Here is a 9,307-nt window from a genome sequence, read left to right as displayed (position 1 = left end):
AGGGAGGGAGGGAGGGAGGGAGGGAGGGAGGGAGGGAGGGAAAGGGAGAGAGAGCGAAAGAGAGGGAGGGAGGAAGAGAGAAAGAGAGGAAGAAAGAGAAAGAGAGAGAAAGAAGAAAGAAAGAAAGAGAGAGAGAAAGAAAGAAGAAAGAAAAAGGAAGGAAAGAAGGAAGGAAGGAAGAAGGAAGGAAGGAAGGAAGGAAAAGGAAAGAGGGCCATGCTGTCTCTCCTGGCTGCCTTCCTGTGTGTGCCCAAGAGTGCCCGCTCAACCCCAGAGCAGGGGTGAGAATGAAGGTTGGGAGAGGCTCCGGGGACTAGCCCCTAGTCCCCTCTCCTGTACCGGTCAGTTAATCCACTTCAAATGGAGCAACCCAGAGAGAATCCCGAGTGACACTATTTTTCTATTACCCTTCACTACAGCCACTTAGATCTTTTATTTTATTACAAACATTCTTTAGCCCAGACACGGGCTGATCTCCTAATTGGAGCTGCTGCCTCCACCCCCACCCAGATCAAAGCCTCCCTGTTTGTTTGTGGAGGATGGAGGATGAACCGTCTTGCCGGTCTTTGAACATGAAGGCCCCTTTGTCTTCCAGCTGAAGTCATCCCTGGCACCAGGCGGGGAGGAGGCTTCCGGGGGGGACGGTGGGGTCAGGAATTCTGGTCAGAGGCTTGGACCAGAGCTTGAGTTGGGGACAGCTTTCAAAGCAAGACCCCAAACTTTCCTGCCTCCCTTTGAAGAGTTGTCTCAAATGGTGGCACCAGGGAATGCCTTATATGCCCCCATGATGATTTTTAATTTAAATACTCATTTTAATATTCAAACACTTTAAAAGATTGGAAAAAATATCAGATACTTGAATATTTCTTAAAAAAAATAGAATATTTTCTAATTTCTTTTCAAAAATCAGAATGAAGCCAGGCATGAGGTCTCACACCTGTAATCCCAGCACTTTGGGAGGCTGAGGCAGGTGGATCACTTGAGATCAAGAGTTTGAGACCAGCCTGGCCAACATGGTAAAATCCCATCTCTAATTTTAAAAAATACAAAAATTAGCTGGGGGCGGTGGTACAGGCCTGTAATCCCAGCTACTCAGGAGGCTGAAGCAGGAGAATTACTTGAACCTGGGAGATGGAGGTTGCAGTGAGCTGAGATCACGCCACTGCACTCCAGCCTTGGTGACAGAGCAAATCTCTGCCTTAAAAAAAGAAAAGGAAAATCAGAATGTCTGGCTATACTTAACCTCTATGAGAGAAAGAGCCAACCAGTTTTCGGAAGGCTTTTCCTAGTCCTTGGGGCATTTGAGTTTTCAGTCCTCTGTGGGCATTTTTTTTTCTTTCTTAACTGTTGCTATAAACTATTGTTTCCCTTGAAGTGTCTTCTTTTATATCCCTGGTCCCACCAGAACTTCACCCCTGCCACTGGAGATGATTGGGGGTGGGAAAAGACTGTGCCCTTTTTACCGATGGAAAAATTGAGGCCCTGTGGCATTCAAATAGCTGCTGAGGGGTCGCACAGAGGTTAATAACAGACTCAAGATGCAAGAAGTACAAGAAGAAAGGAATGAAAACTTATTCGTCCTCTCTTATTTTGAAATTATGGTCACTATAGCTATTGTGGGAAAGAAAAGCCCAACAAAGCTGCCATCCCGTAACCTAGAGATGCTTGATGCTAACACTAGAGTCTATTATGAATGGGAAGCTGAGCGGACATTATCTACTCTACACAACAATCCTACGCAGCGGTTTATATTTGCTAGATTTTAGAAGTGAGCAAACTAAGGTTTTGGAGGGTCAAGGACTTGCCCAGGTTTACACAGTGGGGCCAAGGTTGAGACCCAAGTCTGCCTGACTGAAAACCTCAGCAACTGGTTCCATTCTGGGTCCATCGTGAGCTGGGTGACCTTAGACAAATTATTTCCCAGAGCTTCAGGTTGCCCTTCTCAGCAAGGAGGTGCCTACACACTTTCTACTTAGGCCTTGACCTGCCTCTGCCTCCCCTACAGCCTTATCTTTTAGTTCCCCACTCCACACTCCCTGGAAACAGCCAATGGGACCAGTGGGGGACACTGTACCCAAGCTAGGCCAATCAGATCCTTCCTCCTTGGAAGTTTGGATTAGGTTCTTGTCCTGTAAAGCTGGGCTGTGGCTATCCAAACTGGACCACAGGCAAGTGAGGTATGTCTGAAAGGAAAGAAAGATGCAGCGGACATGCAGAGAGAAACGGAATCCAAGGCCAGATGATCCCAACTCTCTACATCCAGACCCTCCCAAAGCCCCTTCCACCTCCAGCACTTGCCACTTGACATCACCCTGTATCTTGCCTGTGATGCATTCTTTTCTGTGCAGGGTGACTTGAGAGATTATGCTGTTGCAGCTGTATAACTCCCCATGTAAGCAGAGTAAGAGCTGGCTCTGTGCTTTTAAAAAAGTTATTTAAACTCAGTGTCTCCTATTTCTAAAGTGGGAATAATAAGTTCCTGCCTCACAGGGCTTTCAGGCAATTCAACTAAATAATGTAATTGGAGATCCTTGCACTCAGTATCCAACACAGTACATCCTCCACACCTGGTTAATGCTCTTAACACTGTTGTTGTTGTTATTTACAAATTTTGATGACAGGGAGAGCTAGTAGTAATTTTAACCAACTCTTGATTATTTCCACTTTGCAGATAATCCAAAAACCAATTTTATCATTCACTGACTTCTTTCCATCATCAGTTTCTCCCTGCTCAAGAAAGACAGAATTATTTTATTGTTGGCTAAAGTGCAGTTGCGAAGATAGAGATCCTTAAAACGAAAATCATGTATAGCAGGCATGAATTTTACTCCATCGTCTTAGCTGTGTGTTTTTTTAAAAGTCACTGTTGTATTTTTCCAAATCAAACTAAGGTTGGAGAGTGATGTCAGCATGAGGGGAGACTAGGATTTTAGCACACATTCTCTTCCAGAAACATCAATATAAACAACCGTCCATGCCCAAAAATATCTTCATAAACCTAGATGGAGTACAAAAATAAGAAAAAACACTTTGAGAAACATAGAAAGGACAGTTTCACCCCTTCCCCAAATCTGGGCATCACAGTACAGACCTGACTTCACTATAGAGCCCAATACCAGGTCTGCCCCAGTGAACCATGACACCAGGTCAGCCCCTGTGACCCCAGGCCAGACCCATGGCCCCAGGCTCCAGGCATGCCCTGGTACCAGGCTCCATGCCCATCCCAGGGCCAGGCTGTCCCTTACAGACCCAACCTCCAAGTCTACCATCACACCAGGCCACTCTCATGGACACAGGCTCCAGGCCAGCCCCTGTAGCTTCAGGCTCCAGGCCTGCCCCAGCACCAAGCTGGCCCTATAGGCCCAGGCACCAGGAAAGCCCTTGTGGACCCAGCCTCCAGGCCTGCCCCTATGGACTCATCCCTACAGACCCAGGATCCAGGCCCACCCCTCTGAATCCAAGTACTACAGTCCATCCCAGTGGACCTTGGTGCCAAGCCAGCCCCTGCAGATTCAGGACCTGGCCCATCCCAGCCCCCAGCTGGTGCCAGTGGATTCCAGCTCAAGGTTTGTCCCAGTGCCAGATTGGCTGCTGTGGCCCTTGGCACCAGGCCTGCCCCATAGACCCAGGCATCAGCCCCACCTGCCAGCCCAAGGACCAGAGACCAGGGACCAGGCCAGCCTGGTCCTAAAACTCTAGCAGCAAACCTGCCCATGGATATTAGCAGATAGGCTTCCCAGAGTGTCTGGATGGCTGACTGGTAAAGGACTTTTCCTGTCAAAGCCAGTCCATAAAGACTAGAAGAGGTGTCTACTTCTTCATATCTACAGATGTCAATGCAAGGCTACGAGGAACATAAATAATTAGGAAAATATTTTCTATTTAAAGGAACCCAATAAAGCACCAGTAACTGACCCTAAAGAAATGGATATCTATGAACTGCCTGGCAAATAAGTCAAAATAATTCTCTTAAAAAAGCACAGTGAGGCCAGGCACAGTGGCTCATACCTGTAATCCTAGCACTTTGGGAGGCCAAGGCAGGTGGATTACGTGAGGTCGGGAGTTCAAGATCAGCCTGAACAACATGGGGAAACCCTATCTCTACTAAAAATACAAAATTAGCCAGGCATGGTGGTGCATGCCTATAATCCCAGTTAGTGAGGAAGCTGAGGCAGGAGAATTGCTTGAGTTTGGGAGGCAGAGGTTGCAGTGAGCTGAGATCATGCCATTGCACTACAGCCTGAGCAACAAAAGTGAAACTCTGTCTTAAAAAAAAAAAAAAAAAGTGAGCTACAAAAGAACTTAGATAGAACACTAAATGATACTTGGAAAATAATATGTAAACAAAATTAGAAGCTCAACAAAGAGATATAAACCATAATAAAGAACCAAACAGAAATTATGGAACTGAAGAACACATGACTGAACTGAAAGATTTCATAGAAAGCTTAAACAGCCAATTAATCACACAAAGAAAAAAAAATTCTGTAAGCTCAAAGACAAGTCATTTGAAATTAGTCAGAGGAATAGAAAGAAAAAAGAATGAATGGAAAACAATAAAGAAAGTGTATGAGGACTAATAGGAGATCATCAAACTAATATTCACATTACAGGACCCAACAAAAAGCAGAGAAAGAGAAAGGAACAGAAAGCTTATTAAAATACATACTTACAGAAAAATTTGCAAATCTGAAGAGAGAAATGAACATTCAGACTCATGAAGCTCAAAGAACTACAAATAGATTAAATATTAAGAGATCTTCACAAGATGTGTGAAATTCAAATTCTTAAAAGTCAAAGATCAAAGAGAAAGTGAATTTCAAGAGAAAAGTGACTCATCACATACAAAGGAACATTGATAAGATGATGATTAGATTTCTCAACAGAAACCTTACAGCCATGAGAGAATTTGATAATATATTCAAAGAGCCAAAAGAAAAAAAAAATTGCAACCAAAAATACTATACCCAGCAGAGCTGTTCTCCAAAAATAAGGAGAGGAAAAGACTCCTAGACAAGCCAAAGCTGTGGGCATTCATCAACTAGACCTGGCTTATAGGAAGTGCTAATGGGAGTTCTTCAAGTTGAAGTTAAAGGTCACTAATTACCAACAAGAAAATATGTGGAAAATATAAAACTCACCATATAGTTAAGAATATAATCAAATTCAGAATACTCTAATTATTTAATAGTAATGTGTAAAATACTTTTAATTCTAGTATAAAAGTTAAATGACAAAGTATTAAAAATAACTACCACTATAATAATTTGTTAATACATACACAATATATAAAAGATTTAAATTGTAACATCAATAACACAAAATGTGGGGGGAGGAGAAGTTAAAGTATAGACTTTTTGAATGTGATAGAAGTTAAATTGTTAACAGCTTAAATTAGGATGTTATAACATAAGCATTTTATGTAAGTTTCATGATAACTGAAAAGAAAAACCCATAGTAGATACACAAAAAAGAAAGAAAAAGGAATCAAGCACACCACTATAAAAATCCCTAAATCACAAAAGAAGACAGACAGAGAAAAAGAAACTGCAAAATGGTCAGAAAATAATTAACAAAATGGCAATAATAAGTCTTTACCTATCAATAATTACTTTAAATGTTAATGGATTAAGTTGTCCAATCAAAAATCAGAATGGTTGAATGGATTTTAAATACTATCCAGCTATATACTGCCTACAAGAGACTCACTTTAAGTGAGTTGACTATGGCTGAAAGTGAAAGGATGAAAAAATATATTCCACACAAATGGTAACCAAAAGAGAGTAGGGGTGGCTACTCTTATTTTACACAAAGTGGACTTTCAGTCAAAAACTGTCATGAGAGACAAAGAAGGTCATTATCTAATAATAACAAAGTCAATGCATCCAAAGCATATAACAATTATGACTATGTAAGCACTCAACTTTAGAACAGCTAAATATATAAAGCAAATATTAACATAGCTAAAGGGAGAAATAGACAGCAATACAATAATAGTAGGGGTCTTCAATACCCCACTTCCAACAATGGTTAGATTATCTGACAGAAAATCAGTAAGGAAAAGCAGGATTGAACAATACTATAGACCCAGTGGACCTAACAAACATATACAGAATATTCCATTCAACAGTCACAAAATATACATTTTTTTTCTAGTGCACACAGACCATGCTCCAAGACAGATCATATGCTAGATCAGAAAACAAGTCTTAACAAACTTAAGAAAATCAAAAATATGTCCAATATATTCTCTAACCACAATGCTGTGAAACTGGAAATCAATAACTGGAAGAAAATTGAAAAATTCACAAGTATGTGGAAATTAAACAACACACTTTTGAACAACTAATGAATAAAAAGAGAAATCAAAATGCAAATAAAATATGTCTTGAGGCCAGGCATGTGGCTCATACCTGTAATCCCACCACTTTGGGAGGCGGAGGCAAGGTGCTTACTTGAGTCCAGGAGTTTGAGACCAGCCTGGGCTACATAGTGAGACCCTGTCTCTATAAAAAATAATTAATTGAGCGTGGTGATGTGTGCCTGTCATCCAAGCCACTGAGGTGGGAGGATCCCTTGAGCCAGGAGTTTGAGGCTGCAGTGTGCTGGGATTGTGCCACTGCACTCCAGCCTGGGTGACAGAGCAAGACTCTGTAAAAAAAAAAAAAAAAAAAAAAAAAAAAAAAAAAAAAAACTTGATACGAATGAAAATAAAAACATTGCATTACAAAACTTAAGATATGCAGCAAAAGTTAGCAGAAAAGGAAACAATAAAAATCAGAGGAAAAAATTATAAAATAGCTAAACAGTAGAAAAGACTGATGAAACAAATGCTTAGTTTCTTGGGAAAAAAGCAAAGCTTACAAATCTTTAGCTGGAATTAAAAAAAGAGGGAAATTAAAATTTCAAATGAAAAAGGAGACATTATGATTGATACTACAGATATACAAAGGAGACTACTGTAAACAATTATACACTAATAAATTAGACAACCTGGAAGAAATGGATAAATTCCTAGAAACATACAAACTTCCAAGAATGAATTATGAAGAAATAGAAAGTCTGAATAGATCAATAATGACTAAAGACATTGAATCAGTAATCAAAAAATTTCCAACCAAAAACAAAAAAGTCTAGGACCTGATGGGTTTACTGGTGAATTTCACTAAATATATATATTTTTTTTTCTGCTCAGCTGGCACATTTATCGGCATTAAACACAAGACCCTTCCCTTTCCAGCACCAGGAAGCCACGCCCAAAGTATGTCCCTCTGCCCCATTTCTGCAAAAACTCTCAGGCCTTAGCAGTAGTCTGAGCTGCCCCCAGGGCTGTGAGCTGCTGAATCTTCTGGCTCATCATTTCCATGGCAGCCTGTTTCATGGCATGCTTCTCCTGGAGAGCTGGTTGGATTTTCTCCATCTGCTTGCTTAGAAAATCTATCTTCCTCTTGAAGAAGTCCTTAGCATCCTCAGCTATCTTCTCTACATAGTATCCAGTTCCCACATCGATAAGCACGTGCTCCACATCATGCAGTTTCCCAGGGACATACATAGAACTCGTCAGTGGGACGAGTAATTCTTTCCCCTCGTTGCTCTTGTTCAGCACGTTCAGACTGTCCTTGGCTCCCACATACTTGGTCTCTACCACTTTGAGCTGGGCAATGGATGTGGACAAGAACTCCACTTCCTGGTCCAGCTGGTTTTTGAGCATTTCTAGCTGCGACAGGTTCAGCTCCGCGATGTTAATCGATTGTGCCATGTTGTGAAGGAGGACTACCGAAAGCCACTAAATATTTTTTTTAAGATTTAATGTTACTCCTTCTGAAACTCTTCCAAAATACTGAAGAAGAAAAAACACTTCCAAACTAATTTTGTAAGGCCAGCATACCCTGACACCAAAGCCAAATAAGGTCAAGACAGAAAAATTATAGGCCAACAACCTTAATGAATAGAAAAATCCTCAACAAAATACTAGCAAACAGAATTCAACAACGCATGACTTATACACCAAGAGCACAGAATTATATGCCATAATCGAATGAGGTGTATCCCTGGGATGTAAGAACGGTTTAACATATACAAATCAATAAATGTGATACACCACATTAGCAAAATGAATGGTAAAAATCACATGATCATCTCAATAGATGGCATAAAAAACAACTGACAAAATTTAGCATCCTTTTATGATTAAAAATGCTCAACAAATATATATAGAAGGAATGTACCTCAACATAATAAAGGCCATGTATGACAAGTCCACAAGTAACATAGTACTGAATGGTGAAAAGTTAAAAGCTTTTCCTTGAAGATCAGAAACAAGACAAGAATGCCCACTATTAATACCTCTATTTAATATAGTACTGGAAGTTCTATCCAGAACAATTAGGCAATAAAAAGAAATAAAAATCATCCAAATCAGAAAGGAAGAAGGAAAATGTCACTATTTGCAGATGACGACATCTCATATTTTGAAGACAAGGTCTGGCTCTGTCACCCAGGTCAGAGTGCCATGGCACAGTCTGCCTCCCAGGCTCAAGCCATCCTCCCACCTCAGCCTCCCAAGTAGCTGAGACTACAGAGGCACATCACCATGCTTGGAACTTTTTTGTATAGACAGGGTTTTGCCATGTTGCACAGGCTGGCCTCAAACTTCTGAGCTCAAGCAATCTGCCAGCCTCAGCTTCCCAAAGTGCTGGGATTACAGATGTGAGCCATCGCACCCAGACAACAGCATCTTAAATATAGAAGACTCCACCACAAAGCTGTTAGAACTAATAAAATAATTCAGTGAAGTTGCAGGATACAAAATCAGCATACAAAAATCAGTGGACTCCAGTCATGATGTTGTTCACTTGTAGTCCCAGCTACTTGAGAGGCTGAGGCAATGGGATGACTTGAGCCCAGGAGTTTCAGGCCAGCCTGGGCAACACAGCAGGAACCTATCTCATAAAAATTTTTTTTTAATTAATGGTATTTCTATAACAACAAAATAACTGAAAAATAAGAATACAATCCCATTTACAACAGCATAAAAAAAAATCAGGAATGAATTTAACCAAGGAAGTGGACGATCCATACACTGAGCACTGTAACACACTGATGAAAGAAATTGAAGAAGACACAAATAAATGGAAAGATATCTCATATTCCTGGATTTGAAGAATTAATATTGTTAAAATATCCGTGCTGCCTGTCTTAGTCTGTTTTGTACATGATACCAGAGACTTGGTTATTTATAAAGAAAAGAAATTAATTTCTCACAGCTTTGGAGTCTAGAAAATCCAAGATGAGGGACTGTCATCTT

General features: G+C 40.6%; 1 pseudogene; it reads right to left on the bottom strand.

The window, feature by feature from the left end:
- Positions 1-7,759, bottom strand: part of LOC116534868 — a 15,130-nt pseudogene extending 7,371 nt beyond the window's left edge.
- Positions 7,760-9,307: the final 1,548 nt, after the last annotated feature.

This window comes from Sapajus apella, unplaced genomic scaffold (assembly GCF_009761245.1).
Source record: "Sapajus apella isolate SASKATOON/1434 unplaced genomic scaffold, GSC_monkey_1.0 scaffold90, whole genome shotgun sequence".
NCBI classification, from domain to species: domain Eukaryota; kingdom Metazoa; phylum Chordata; class Mammalia; order Primates; family Cebidae; genus Sapajus; species Sapajus apella.
This window is presented reverse-complemented; position numbering and strand designations above follow the sequence as displayed.